At 32.4% G+C, this 16,791-nt stretch overlaps 1 long non-coding RNA gene across 1 annotated transcript; it reads left to right on the forward strand.

The window, feature by feature from the left end:
- On the forward strand, nucleotides 5,199-6,430 carry LOC108662200. The gene is made up of 3 exons (XR_001928001.1): nucleotides 5,199-5,228; nucleotides 6,004-6,078; nucleotides 6,394-6,430. It is a non-coding gene; the product is annotated as an uncharacterized LOC108662200 (long non-coding RNA).

Genomic DNA, 16,791 nt, shown 5'->3' on the forward strand with positions numbered 1-16,791 from the left:
ATACTTATGTAGATAAAGCCCATGGAATTACATATGCCTTGCAAAGGAATTGTATTGAGATACAATTATGAGATCTTTATGCATCGAAGCATTGTTCCTAAAAGTTCCTAATCATTGTATTATTGAAACAAGGCATGAATAATGCTCAAAGATCAACACATGCTATGTTCCTTGCTTATGAAGTAAGTAACCGATCTCATAAGTTGAAATATAGAGATACTTGAAACTAGCATGTGGGTGCTTGCCATGGGATAGCAAGTTCACTGAACATGACCCCACATTAGAAGTGCATTAAATATCTCATTCTTATGTCTATGCAATTCTTCTCATGTGTCAATCGTGTAACTACTCCTTAGACTTAAGGCATCAGATTGTCATATATGTGGAGTGTTATATTTTGATTTCATCCTTACAGATCCTACCAAGATGCCAAAACAAAATATTTTTGGGTATAACATGAAGCATATGAAGGCAAATGAGTGGTCAAGATTGGAATCATCACCCTAAGTGATTATAAGGGACATATTTCATTAGTTCTGGGTTGATATTAGGTTAATCAAATCCTTGGCCAAGGTGATTAGGAGATTATGAAATGAGTTTCATAAGTGTCAATAAAGCTAATGATCTAACTGCAGGAACAACTATGGAGATCAATAAGAGTAGACACTACACGAAGCTCTTATCATCTCCGAGATATATGTTAAGGGAATGAATTTACACTAATAAACTGTACATTGAAAGGTTGTCAAAGAGCCCTTTGACTCTCCTAACAATTAGGTAGCCATGATGCGTTTCTAGATGCCAAGCTTAGTCTATGGAATTGAATTAATTTAATATCAATATGATTCATTTAAATTAATTAATAAAGATTATAATTCAATTTTATTGCCAACATGTTAGAAACCTAATGGGCTACATACAGAGTAAGATGATTTAAGTTAGACTTAAATCATAATCTATGTTTTTAAAGTACTAGAGGCTTAATTAAATAGTTTAATTAAGTTCTAGGTCAATATTATAAGGAATTATAATATTGAAGACTTATTTGAAAATAAATAAGTTATTTAACCTAGCTATAAAAGGTCTTTTTTTAGCCACTCTTCATACAAGTTTTCTTTTAGAAAAATTGAGAGACTTTCTCTTATGCCACCACCCCTTGTAAGGGCTCTTGAAAAGAGTTTCTCTTGTGTGGTTCGGCTAGAGATTGAGTGAAGAAAAAGAGGACAATAAGTTGTCCAGTTTGCTAGCACAAAGGCGTGGTTAAAAAGCTCTCTCCTTGAAAAAGTCTCCATTACAGTCGCGTGTACATCTGTTGGTGGCCAAACGCGTGGGTGGCTCAGATTCTCCACTTTTTCCTGGTGTTCATGACTTGAATCAAATGAGGAGGAAGCGATCGTGATTCTCTCATCACTTGGAAAAGGTATTTTGATCACTTTCCTCTCCCTTAAAGTTTTATTTGAGTTAAAAACACCAAGGGGATCCATTGTAGGTGCGGCATAATGTTTATTTTTAATTGATTAAAATTCCTTCTGATGCGCTTAATATAATTTTGTTGCAATGAACAAGGAAAGGATTAATTGAATGAAAATGAGGTTGGATTGGAAATCTGCAAGTGTAGGGATCAACCCCTACCCTTTAAAGGGTCAATTCTTAGCCATCAGAATACATGAATGGTGTTATATTTTAGGAAGGATAGACCTTTCATCCAAGAAAGTCAATCCTTGTGGTGTTATAAACACTATTTTGGTTGTTTAGGCCTTGATTATAGAATTTTGTTAAGAAATCTTAGACCAAGAGTCTAGGAACCTTTATGCATGAGTTTATCGCTTTGGATTGAGGTTAACAACACTTTATTGCTTTATGAGGTTATCATCAATGTATTATTTGAAATTGCATAATCCTTTGAACTTCATTTACAAACTACTCCCCCATTTAGCTTGTTCCTTTTCCCCGTGTTTGCTCACTGAGATTTTATATCTCATGCATGTGGATTATTTTGTTTATAGATCAATAAATCTTTTGGGTGGCGTACTTATGGAGTCCTTTTTTCGTCATACTTGTTATGTCATCATGATGCCATCTAGCACATGTTGGATGTAGGTCTTTGTGCATGCATGTGTTTGTGTAAACAATGGATTTCAAAATTTTTTTAAACACAAAATCAAGCAATCCAAATACACAAGCTGAATTACACATCATGCATCTACAAACTAGTTTAATCACATCTAAAATTCAAGATTCATAATAGATTAGAAATCATACCTTTCTCTTTTGAGAATTTTGATTCTAGACTCCTAATAAATCGTAGTAAATTCACCACTACACTAAAACTTCGATTTCTTAACTAAATCAACTTACCACTTATTCTTCAAGAATTTATTCAACTTGAACCTTGAGTGGACAAGGTGTGGAATGCTTAATCAAGATTGTAATTATTGAATTTCTTTCATTTTCTTCATTGAAACTATGGCTATTTTTCTTGTAAGAAGTGTTTAGAAAAATACCAAAATTGCAAAGAAATAAGACACTTGAGAGAGGTTCGGCTATGGAGGTATTTTTGGAGGATGAAATTTGGCAATTAGGGTTTCGGCTAGAAAAAAATTTAATCTTCTTCTTTTCTTCTTCTATTATTATGATTTGACCTCTCACCTTTTTTTCTTTTATAGACTAATTTTTATTTTTTTTAAAGAATTTAATTAGAATTAAATTTCTATGAACAGTCCATCTAGGTCATCCATAAAAAGCAATGGTTGCACCATGCTTCTTTAATAATTATCTAAATTATAATTAAATAATAAATAATTTATTTATTACATTATAATTATTTGTCCATGTCAAAATAGGATTCCTCATTGAATAATTATTCTACTTTATTATTATCCAACTTTAATTAAAAAGAATTAATAATAAAATAAAGGAATCCTCATCAAACATAGTCTTATAATTTATCAAGAAATTATAATTAATTATAAATAAAAATAAACAATTTAATTCTTTAATTATAATTTAAATCCTCCAATATTATTTTATCTTAAGACAATATTATCATAATAAATATTTCTCATTTTAAGAAAACTCTTGTATTAAAAATATTTATTTATTAAGACAATTTTTGACTTATCAAAAATAATGTAATTAAGACAACTCTTGTCTCAAAACAACACATATACTCTTTCCTAAATGAAGACAACTCTTTTCTTAATTAAGATAATATATGTACCTTGTCTAAATTTGGACAACTCTTGTCTTAATTAAGACAATATCTAAAGTTGCTAGTTTTTAACATTAATTTACTCAATTAAAAAATTACATGCATTGCATCTTAAACAAGTTGAATTCTACAAAGCTAAGTGGGGAAACTATTTGCACATAAATATTCCAAACTTCAATAAACTTAGAATTATTCTTAATCTCATTAAGATAGTTCAAGTTTATTAACCATGGAATCATTCCACCATAGATTCATGGTTGTACTCTTGGATAATCTAAAATTACAAGAAATAATCCAATATTAATATTTAATATTGGTTGTCCAATTACAAACCTTATGTTGTGAACCCTCATAACCATCCAATAACAAAAGGTGAAATTATCGTTCTACCCTTTATGTCAATTTTGTCCCCTAGTCTCAAATTTCATCCAATTGGTGATCCAATACTCTAGATCTAATCTTTTGAGTATCAAGATGTGATGAGTAGCTAATTCATCAATCCATTAAGTTCAAATTAATCACCAATCTTCCTAAAATCACTAAAAGTGATGTTAATTCTATGAACTCGACTTTTTTAATTCATGTTCCCTAATGCTTACCTCGATTATAAACCTAACATACAGAGTCTAGATCAACAATATACGATAATCATGCCTATGGCATATCAAAGATTATTAGGACATAAAACACAAGTTTACCATCCATCAGGGTTATAGTTCTACCATAAGCGGATGCATAAGTGTGAGATTAAGGTTTAAGTAACACTCAAACTTAAACTTGATTCTCACGTGATTTGAGTTCAAGTTATAGTGCCATTACTTGAAGTCAACTACTTCGACGATTTGAGACTCATCATTCGCTCAAAATGAATCACATTCCTTATGTTGGAAGTAATCTAGACACTATAAACTTAACATAATAAAATGATGAACTCTATTATATGACTGTGAATAATTTTAGATTCAATTAAATAAATGTCTCCTATGTACGACTCTTCATACAAATGTATTTTAATAATTCAGTAAAATCTTGGTAACTTTATAACTAGATAATAAATGCTTATTAAAGCAAACTCTTTGTCCTTTTATCCAACTATACTTTCTTTACAAATAAAATAAATGAAAATAAACATGAGAATATACTAGCTTTCTAAGGCACCATATTATCAAATTCCCAACAATACATATATACCATTGAGTCACATCTCTCCGTTGGTTGTGCCAAACTTTATTTTGGGTTTTATACTTACAAATCCATGTTTATGTTTTGGCCAATAGTTGGAAATAGATGTTAAATGAAATGTATTTATGCTTTTGCTTATGTTTACAAAATTACAACCTTATAGGTTTCTTTAAAAAGGTTATAGAACTTGTGATCCCACGTGAATATGTGTGACGTTTGGAATTTCTCAATTGAAATATATGTCAAGCCCAACTCTATAAAATATTTGCCATGTTATTCATGTGCTTGATAATATGTTTGCATACTTGGAAAGCCCGAAAAATCGTTAAAAGTTCAATAGTGAACCTAACGGTACAACTAAGCTGAATTAAGTCTCGAACTAGTCCAAATAGAGATTTTAAGATGAAATTGAGAATTTTAAAACCCCAGAATGACTTAATATGGTGATTTGGAGTCAAATTGGAATTTTCATGACGTAGGGGCAAAATGGTCATTTTGCCACCCAAGGGCAAAATTGGAATTTTACACCACCCAACACTTGTCATGCCCAAGGATTTCATCCATGAGCGTTTTATATTATGGATAATTGAGATATTTTATGTGGTGGTGAAAGAAAGCTTAGTTGTTAAATGTTAAACATGGACCAATGGAATGGTGACAAGTGGTAAGCTTTCATTTCTTTATAATTTACATTAAAAATCAGTACATGACTCTCCCATTTCACTCCCATATGTTCGGCCTCACCAAGGAAAAGAGGAAAGAAAGAAAGAACAAACCCTAGTGAGCAAAAATTCAAGAGAAAATTGGTGGATTTCAAGGAATTAAGCAAGTAAAGGTAAAATTTCTTGATTTTAGCTTGTGATCTACCTTTCCTATGCATTCTTTTTCATTTTCCATGGTTGAGAATCAAGTTTGCATGAAGATACCTTTGCTGGCCGGACACGGGGGGAAGGGTTTTGATCTTGGATTTAGCTAGATTTCATGTTATTCTAGTGTTTTTAGTTGGTTGGTGATGTGTAGCATAAAAAGCAAACAGGAAAAATTCATGTTCTTCCATCACCCTCATTGGCCAAATCTTCCTTATGATATGTTGATGGTGGATTTGATTTTATTTTAAGTGATTTGGTTAGGAATTAATGATTTATGGTGTAAAAATCAAGTATGAAAAACCATAGTGTTTATGCACCCACCATGGCCGAATTTCATAAGGAACCTAGTGATGATATTCTTGTGATATCTTGTGTTATTTAGTTAGAATTTAAAGAATGGTGGTGATGGAAACCGAAAATGGTAATCTTAAAGTATAATTCTTTTAGTAAATAAGTTGAATAACAATGAGAAAGTCAAGCTCATTGAGGCGCTTTGGTGTATTTTGGGACATTGGAAGTGTGATGAATATAATTGGAGTCAATTTGGATGTTTTGGTTAAATCAAAGGTGGAGAGTTTGAATTAGGTCGAAAACCGATCCATTCCGATCACAATTGAACCAACGTGTAACACCGTCTTTAAGTGACTATCCAAACAACCTCATGCATTCATATAGAGCCTAAAATAGATTTATAATGACATGACACAATATATTGAATTATTTGTCGTGTATTGTGTATAGGCGGTGAGTCTTCTAACAATGGTAAAGAGATTGTACCCGAAGACCGAGACTAGGAGTACTTTGACTCCCGATATTGTGAGTAACTTTATTATCGTCTTAATTATCTAAAGTAGTTTTTATTCGTTTTTGTGATTTTATAGAAAAATGAGTTTTCTAAATCATTTTGAAATTGAATAATGATTTTAGAAATTGAGTAATTGAAGACTGTTTGTTTGTGTTGTAAATTTATGGTTTCAATTGAATGGCTTATGGTGATATTGGCATGAATGGCTGAATTGGAAATTGTGTTGAATATATGAATTGTTTTGCTTTGCCTTGACAGGCTGGTAATATTATATTAGCCATGTTATGCTGTCGAAATTTTATTGATTTGGTGGGTTATGTGTTTAGCTTACTGCTGTGGGCGAGTTTCTGTGGACCAGCCTATTAGAGGGGCACGATAAACCCCGTTATATTTACCTTAGTATGAGAGGCACAGAGGGTATCTCCTAAGGTAAAGCTTTAGAGTTCACTACACGCTAAACCACCATGTGAGGGTGAACTCAGCCAACGCCAAGAAACGGCTATGCTTTTTAAACAAAAAAATGTGTTTTATGCGTATATGAACTTTTCTTTAATAGCCTTGGCGGACTCGGTTGGACCCCCTGGCCAAGGTATCCTCAAGAATGAGTTTTGGCACGAGCCAAATTTTTAAGAAATTCATAACCCATGTTGATTTTTATGAAATGAAATAAGATTTGATATTATAAACCATATTATGATGAGATATTTTAAGTTGTCTCCATTTACTTGACTTTAGATATTTTAGATGATGTTTGTTTATTCACTGAGTTTATATAAACTCACCACCCTTCTTTGCACTCATTCCAAGATCAGGACAGCCTGTAGATAGCTGATTTCGTTGAGGATCTACTTTAGGATTTACATCCTTAGAAATCAAAGGTCTACCTTCTTGTACATATTTGTTTATTTTAGGGGCCCACATGTCATTGTAGAATATTTTGTATACCTGGCTGCGTGTGCCACAGTATGTATGAATATATTTTACTTTTACGCTATAAAAATTATTTACGTAGAGTTCTATAGATATTATTTTATAAGAAAATAGAATATTTTAGTTAATATTTTTATTTAGTTTGATTAGCCATAATTTCATTTCAAATGGATGATTTAGATTGTTAAAATTATTTTTAGATAAGAAATGTATATTTTTCGATCGTAGACTATATTTTCACCAGGTTTCAAAATTTTCGGGTAAAAATGACCAAAATACCCTTGTGTGGCAGAAATTATTTTTTTTTGTTTTAATTTAAAAATAGTTTATATCCCCTAAACATGATATTTAGTAACTATTGCTCACAAGGGAGATGTAAAACTGATGCGAGAGCCTTGCGAGGTTTCAGTTGACATTTCGGTTAATGAATGTCTATCGAGACATCGTGGCGGATGTCACGAGCTCGAAGGGAGTACCGGGTCATGACATTTATATATATATATATATATATATATATATATATGTAAATGAAATATAAATTCCAAGAATTATGTATGTTTTATCATCGTTTAGATGTTGGTTAAAGGCTTGCTAGGGATAGGTGGATTTACTCGTCTACCCCATGCAACGATCACAGACCTTTAGGTTTGGGTTATGACAGACACCTTTTATATTGTCTAGATAATAGGGATGATACCATTATTATCAGTTGAATACAACCATCTATTCTATTCAGTACTATTCTTCTTGAGTTAGGGCTCTACAAATATATAAGTTTTGTTAAATAAAGTTTGAGACTTGAATGGAGGTTTTATTACTTAGACATTGAAAGGTTGAAATTGATTATGTCCATTTCGTATATTGATTGGAAGAATTTATAACATTTTATGGCCAGCTTTGTATCTAGAAATTGAGTACTTGGATAAGGGATGATTTAAACTTATGCTTTGGTTCAAATTTCTAAAAATTTTGCTGTAAATCTAGAAATTTTTTAATAAGGTATCGATACCCTTTAAATAAGATTCGATACTAGGCTAATAGAATGGCCAGAATATTATTATGTGTTGAAAGTATTCATACCTTTGAGAAAGGTATCGACACTTGAAAGTCAATAAGCTTTCTGTGTTAAAAGTATCAATACTTTTAGTATTTGTATCAATACCTAGTGTGAAATTTCACCTTGGTGTAAGATGTTAAGTTATGAAATTCTTAGGTGAGCATGTATGTCTCATGTTGTGAGCTTTTAAACTAAGTTTTAAACATGTAAAATTTTTTTTTTGAGATATTAAGAGGATTTGCAAAGTTTGGTGGGAAATGGAAGCCAAATGGATAAGTTTTTAAGCTTATTTTTGCTTATTGGACTCTATCTTTTGATAGATGTTCCTCATCTATCAATGGATACAAACCTTGACAAGTTTTCAGGAAATGAAAGAACATCTATCAATTGATGTTCATAATATATTGATAGACAAGCCTATCTATCGATAGGTGCGCAACATCTATAAATAAAATAGAAACCTAAGAGCTTCTAAAATAATCTTAAAGGAAATATATCGATAGATGAACTCATCCATTAATAACTGATGCCAATTTTTGAAAAAAATATGATGGTAGAAGGGTATGTTCACACCCTAAACTATTAATACCTCACTTTCCATTAGGGTTATAAGCTCTCAACTAATTTTCAAAGGTATTTTCTTGCTTTTCAAGCGCTCTTGGCCTATTTTTCACTCAAATCACTATTTTTGAAAGATTTAAGCTTAGTTTTGTGTTTTAAAAAGAAAGATAATATTTTTCACACTTGAAACCTTTAAATCTTGGGTTTTTAAATATGAAAATATTATGTATTGTTCCAGATTTATTGATTTCTACAAATTAAAAAACTTAGACAAATTTTCTCCTTGTTTGGAGCTCACTTAAGGTAAGGATGATGGAGTTATGAATTTTCTACACATGCATATTTGTAGAACAATGAACTTAAGTCTGTAAATTAGTTTTATAAGAATTCAAATAGATTCGAAAGAGCTTAGAATGCTTAGTACTCAATTCCTAGACTTATTATTGATGATAAGAGTTATTGAATGTTTAGGAACAATTGAAACTTTAAAGGAATTGCCAGAGTATATTTGTATTTTGTTAGAAAGATAAGCTTAAAGTAAAACTACCAAGAAGGGAGTGAATTGGTTATTAAACAAAAATTCCTTTTTTTAAAAAATCTTTGAAAATGAAGCAAAAATATGAAAGAATGAAACAGCAAAATAGAGTATGGAACGAATAAGTAAAGAGCAGAATAATAAAGATTAGTAAAGAGTTTGAATCCACTATCAGGTTACCTTTTCAGCAAGGTCAGACGTAATGTTTAGAACATGCCTTTTGCAGGATCAAGTATAACCTCTATTAAGACACTACCTTTTTCAAGTTCAAGCACAAACTTTACACAAGATTCAACCTTTTAAAGGATCAAGCAAAATCCCTCTATCTTTTACTTGGAGGTATAACCAATACAACAATTAATTCTAATGAATCTTTAACTCAAAACCTCTAAAAAGGTTGATAAAAAAGTTTAAGATAAAAAAGGTGAGAGCTTTATCAAGAATATGAATGATCAAAAAAGGTTTAAGCTCAAGAAGGATAAGCTGAAAGATAAAAATATGATCTTTAGGCTCTGGTATTGCTCAAAAATAGGAACTTTTGCTTATAGCTTTTTATTTTGTTTTTTCATTCATTTTTTCTTCAAAGATGATTCAAATTCTTTCAAATTCCTTCATAAATCCCTTCTTTAACATCTTCAAGGTAGGTATTTATAGCTTCTGAGATTTCTTGCAAGGAGGAGTGAAATTTGAAACATTTTTCGTACATTTCACCCAGCTTGCACAATTCTATCGCATATGTAAAATCGATTCTTTGCTGTTGAGTTGTCAGTTCTTCACAAAGTATGTATCTTTTTATCTTTAAAGAATCAATTCTTCTATTTTGAGGTGTTGATTCTTCTACAATTGTGTTCAAAGGTGACACCTTTGTAATCTTGGAGAATCAATTCTTTTTCCTAAAGGTGTTGGTTCTTCACTATGGTGTGGCACCAAAATTTGAATTTAAGATTGATTTTTGTTGCTTCACTCTTGTCCAATTGTACCATCTCTTCCTTGGTCACTAAGTTTCTAATTTGTACTTTTGATGCTTCAAGAATCGATATATTCTCCATGTAAAATCAATTCTTTCTTCTTTGCATTTCTACCTTATGTATTTTATCTCTCTAGAATTAATTCTTTGTCTCTAAAGTGTCAGTTCTTCACAAATCCTAAAGTTTCTGTCTTTCAAGAACCGACTTCTTTTTTTCTCATAATAGATTCTTCACTGTTGATCTCTGCTTGAGAACTGACTTCTCCTTCTCCAAAATCAATTCTTCCTATAATCAAAGAAATAGATTTTGCTTTCTTTTCATTAAGAATCAAGTCTTTTCTTTTGAGAATTTGATTCTTAGGCTGACACTTTGAATTTTAAAAATAAGAATTCTTTAAAAGATATTTCTTTAGGTTCAAGAGCATGATCATTCATATTTAATACATGTTCAAATAATCATAGCATTTCAATAAATTCAACTTCAACACTTCTTTGAGGATTTTCTTCATATTCAAAAATATCTTCCATTCATTTTCAAAGCTCATTAAGTTCAATCAATTTTGTCATGTCAAATCAAGAATAAAGCTAACATATTTGATTTCAGAGGTTGACTTTTCGAGATGAATGGGTACACAACTTTTGAAATTATTTAAGTGTGTAAAGTTGAAAGCATGGTTTAAACGATTTGATGGATTAATGATGAGCATGGTTTCCATAAATACTTTATTAATGAAAAATGTGACTGTGGATGAGAAAATGTTTTGGAAATGGTTTTCAAAACTATTATGTATTAGTAAATATCCTAATAGGTAGTAGTTTTCAACAAGAAGGGATAAGCCCTTTTAATATTTTGAAGAATTCCATCGATTACTCTAGCCTCCAAGCTAGTATGGGTATGAGATATTAGTTGAGAAAGTGATTGCGTTTGATTAAAAATGAACTTGTATATGAGTATTGTGAATGTGGATTGAGAAGGTTGTGAGACCTTGACCTTTATAGACTCATAGTTAGTAAATTACGCGATGTCCCTAATCAAGGGTAATTTTGTCATTTCCTTATTAAGCCCATAAAAGTAAGATTTTAAAAAAATATTATGGCCTAAGTAGGCCTAAGGCAAAAATGAATGATGAAATTAGGAGTAAAATGACAAGGAAACAAAAATTTTGATGATTTTCACGATAAGGGTAAAATGGTCATTTTTCACCTTGAGTTAGAATTTTAAGTTTTGTGAACTCGAGTATATTTAGACCATTATGGACCTTGTCCCAGTGTCAAAAGAGCAAAAAGATTGCATAAAAGATAGGAGGAGAATAAGCTAATAATGTATACGGGCATTTTGGTAATTTAATTGGAGTGGATAAGCTTGGGCTATAAATATCTTTTTCTTCCAGCAGCTTCTTGAATTTCCAGCAACTTCTTCTTTTCCTATCTCACGTTGCTTCCAACCTCCATGGAAGCTTGTATAATTTTCTCTCTCTAGCTTTAATTTTCATACCTTGGTGCCTTTGTTACTAGAATCCTTGTATTCTTTCACTCTCTCACTTCAAAACCCTTGATAAATCTTAATTCCATACTTTCTCTCACTAGTTGGGCATTCTAGAGAGAGAAAGAGAGAATTACCCCATTTGTTTGGAAGCTATTGGAAGAGAATTCAACTACAAAGCAACCCTAGGGTGAGTGATGAACTAAGCTTGGTTTTTTAGCTGTGGATAATAGCTAGTAATTGGGATTATGAGCTGTTTTATTGTTGAGGATGTTCATTCATTTTATAATGATTAAGATAGTGAACATAGATAGCCATTTAAAGTAGCAATTGAAAGCTTGCTAAGGGATAGCTTTTAGGGTTTATAAGTATGAATTGACACTAAGGTAATGTTAATTTGATGGTAAGTTCTAACAAAGCCCCATCACCCCAATTGGATCATTAGAGGAATTAAAGTCAGCTAAAGGCTCAACAATATACCGGTGAGTGAACTGCCTTCAAAACTTATTTTGGGGAATATAATGTATTTTCCACACATTTGAATGAATTATCAAGTTTTTCATAAAAACAAGTGCCTTGGGAACAAGCTTTTGCTAAATGGTTTTATGTTGTGATATGTGATTGCTATGGATTCATGCACTATTGCATTATGATGATATATATATATATATATGTGTGTGTGTGTGTGTGTGTTGTGCATGATGATTGATATTGTGTATGATGACTATAACCATGTGTGTGCATGATGTGGGGGATGCACATGCCAGTGATGATGGTGGCGTGAGAGATGGATGATGATAGTGCTTGTGTGCACGATGTGGGGGGATGTACACAATGGCATTGATTGTGCATGATGTGGAGGGGATGCACACGATGGCGCCGACTATGTGCATGATGTGAAGGGATGTACATGAGTCGGGTGTGATTATGATGATATTGATATTTATCTATGTAATTATGCATATCTATACTTATGAAATGAAAGCTCATGAATATGATATATGATTGACATATATGTGAAATTTGATACATTGCATTTTGGGAATTTTCATGTGTCTTATGTTGATTTTGTTGGTTTAGTAGGATGGCCTTTTATTGAGTGAAGGGAAACCTTTTTCTTGGTGCTCTGTTTCTCGCTGTAGCAAGATTCATTTTCGCTACAGCGAGAAACTCTTGGGTTTTTAGAGGGTGGCTGGCCAGAAACTCGCTGCAGCGAGAAAATACTGTAGCATTCTCGCTACAGCGAGAATGAATCTCGTTGTAAGGGAGAATGAATCTCGCTGTAGCGAGAAAGTTTCTGTCTTGGGGGTAGAAATTTTGCTGCAGCGAGATTCATTCTCGCTGCAGCGAAAAACTTTCTGTCTTGTCTCACATTTTGATCAATTGTTGGCCTATTTTTTGCTTTTTTGCTACCATATTTGAGCATGGATTTCCAACATTAAGGAATAAATGAATTAAGCTTAATATGAGGAGGTTTGGTGAGAAATCCTCAACCAATCAAGAAACCCTCGATTAATTGATAATTTAAATCAAGTGTTGCTGCAGCAAAAATTCATTCTCGCTGCAGCGTAGCTGCAGCGAGAATGCTTTTCCGTTGCAACAAGGACCCGTCATTTATTTGACCTGATTCGCATGAATGCTATTAAAGTTTTCACTCTCCAAATCTTTTGTTGAACATGGACCCTTTCATAAAGTGATTTACTAATGTGGGGTTTACATGAGGGGTTTTAATAAGAACAAAAACAAATTGTATTGTTTTGAAAAAGAATGCATCATGATTTCGTTAAACATTCCTTATAATATGCTTGTTCCCTTTCTTGTTCACTCACTGGGTTTATATTCACCATTTTCAACTTCATGTTTTTAGATCACGAGGCAGCCGGTAACTAGGACGAGGTGTCCTCGTAGACTTGTATCCATCTTTTGGTAGGTGTCTCAGCATTTAGTAGCTGTACATTTGTTCGAGTCTCTCCGCTGGAAGTCGAGTATTCTTTTATTGTGTATAGACAAACCTAATGTAAATTATTAAGATACATGTTGTAGACAACGTATATACACTTGTTTGGTATGCTAGTATGAAGTGGAAATGTTTAATATTACTTTGATCCTAAGTTAAGAAATGTGACTTAGTAGTTTATGATAGAATGATGAACATGTCAAATTAATAGGCTTGCTTAGGCTTAGTAGACTAAGTCCATTGGGCCCATGCGCCTGTCATGGCCCGAAATTTAGGTCATGACAAAGGTATCCACTTTCCCATGATTTATGTAATTGACATGATTCGCTATTGATGCTTGATCGAGGTATGATCTTGTATGAAATTTTAATTGTGTTGTGATTGGCTCTAATGCCAGTGTGCGAGTAAGAATACCACAAGGTCAAGTTGGACATCGTATCACTTTTCCCCTCTTTAAGAGTCATGATTAGAAGGTAAAAATACCACAGAGTTAAGCTTGGCCAACGTGCCATCTTTTCCCTTTTTGTATGTTGGCTCTAGTCTTGGTGTGGGGGTAAGAATACCATAAGGTTAAGTTGGTCATCGTACCAATTTTCCCATCTTGTGTATCATGATGTAGGGATTAAGAATAACACAGGGATGAGTTGGGTGAACGTACCCATTCTCCCCTAAATTTGTAATGGCATGTATTGATGTGTTATTTGTATATTGGACATGATGATGCCTACGATTGGTAATTTATGATTTTTATGTCTATCTAGAAATGATGATACAATTTGTTGAATGAATGACACATTCTCAATTTGAATGTTTGATATTGAGTTTAAAGGTTCAAGGATTACCTTCCATTATCTCTTGGCAAATGTTTTGTAAGTTGAGCTGGTATATGGTTATTATATTTTATGCATTTAGAGTTCTCAAATGCATTTATGGCTATTGAAAGGATTTATATGGTTATCATGTTGTTTTGCAAATTATGGTTTAATGCAAAATTGTTCCCCCTTGGCTTGTTCCCTTCCTTGTATCCACTCACGAAGTCTTTGTGACTCATACGTTACTTTCCCTATTTTGCTTTAGTTCAATAGCTTTGCTTGACTAAGCAGCTGGTGGAGTAGTGGACCAACTTTTTGGTGGTAGGTGTAGTAAAGCTGAATTGAAATTAAAATAGACTCATTAAGTTTAGGCTCTAATTCTGGCTATATATGGCATATAGGTATATCACTATCCTATACACAAATCAATTAATATGATCATAAGCTATCCCAATTTTAGTCTGCACTAAACTTCCTTTTCCAAGTTTGTTTAGGTTTCTAAATCAATTAAATTGGTGGCCAACCAATTAAAAAGCATTAAGAACAAATGGGAATAAACAATTCAATTCCATTATAGATAACCAAGAAAGAGATTAAAAATTTAGACTACATCTTAGTTCAATTGCAATCTTAGAAAAATAAAATTAGCTACTCATAATTGCAAAGACAAATAACATTCTATAAATTTCAACCACTAAGAGTAACAAGAAAAATAAAAAATAAGGAAGAAAACAAAACGATTGATTGCAGCTTGTTTTCTGAGTTTCTACCTCAACTTTCAACCTCTTGAATCTCCAAAAATTGTCTAACCTAATTTGTCACGACCCGAAACTCCCATCGAGCCCGTGACAATCGCAGCGATGTCCCGATAAACATTCATTACCTAGAATGGCAACCGAAACCTCGCAAGGCTTTACATCAATTTTCTCGCTTCCCCTGTGAGTATTAGTTACTAAAATCATGTTTTAAAGTGATATGAACCAATTTCAAGTCAAAAACAATTAAAGAGAAATTACAACTACAAAGGGGTATTTTGGTCATTTTTCCTCAAGAATCTCGAAACTAGATAAAAATGTAGTATGCGAGTGGAAAACACATATTTCATAATCAAAAATAAGTTTAGATATCTAAAACATTCATTTAAAGTGAAATTATAATTATTTGAATATAATAAAAATATTCAAAAAAATATTCTATTTTCTTATAAAACAATATTTATAGAGTTACCGGTACATAATTTTTATAGCGTAAAAGCTAAATAAATTCATACATACTGCAATACAGATAACCAAAGAATAAGATTTAATTTATAGTGACACGTGGGCCCACAAATGACCAAAAGTATCAAAAGCGGTAAACCTACAGTTTTTAAGGATGTAAGTGCAACTGTAGCCTTCAACGAAATGAGCTATCTACCAACTATCCTGAGTCTGAAATGGGTGGAAAAGAGGGTGGTGAGATTATATAATCCCAGTGAGTAAACAAATACCATCTAAAATATCTAAAATTGAGTAAATAGAGACAGATTAAAATAGATCATCATACTATAATTCATCATCTTTCAACTTATTCAACCAAATAAAATCAATTCATATAAATCGAGTAATCAACATGGCTTATGAATTTCTTAAAACTTTGGCTCGTGCCAAAATCATTCTCATACTCAGTTATCAGGGATACCTTGGCCGAGGGCTATCCTAATCGAGTCCGCCAAGGCTGTTAAAAAGTTATGTACACATAAATCATGTTTTTATTTTGAAAACATAGCCGTTCCTTGGAGTTGGCTGAGTTCACCCTCACGTGGTGGTTTGGCGTGAAGTGAACTCTAAAGTTTTAACCTCAGGAGTTATCCAACCACGCCTCTCATACTAAGGTATGAATATAATAGGGTTACCGTGCCCTTCTAATAGGCTGATCCACGGAACTCGTCCACTGAAGCGACCAATTCATAACCCACCAATTCAATAAAATTCAACAGCATGACATGGCAATTATTTTATTTTACAGCCTCTCAAGGCAAATCAACAGTTCATACTTTTTCAGCATATTTACCAAATCCAGCCACTCATGCCCACATTATCATAAGCCATTCAATTCAAACCATAATTTACAACATAGCAATTAGTCTCCAATTACTCCATTTTCAAAACCATCATTTAATTTCAAGACAATTTTATAAAATCATTTCATTTAATCACATTTTGCGTATAAAACATAAAGATTTACCATTTAAACTCATTTTTCATAAAATCACAAAAACGAATTAAAATTCACTTCAGATAATCAAGATGATGATAAGGTTACTCACTATTTCGGGAGTCGAATTTCGAGTACTCCGATTCTTGATCCTCGGGTACTATCTCTTTACTTTTGCCAGAATGCTCACCACTTAGACATAATGCACAATAGGCCATTTACTACA

Source organism: Theobroma cacao, chromosome 5 (assembly GCF_000208745.1).
Source record: "Theobroma cacao cultivar B97-61/B2 chromosome 5, Criollo_cocoa_genome_V2, whole genome shotgun sequence".
NCBI classification, from domain to species: domain Eukaryota; kingdom Viridiplantae; phylum Streptophyta; class Magnoliopsida; order Malvales; family Malvaceae; genus Theobroma; species Theobroma cacao.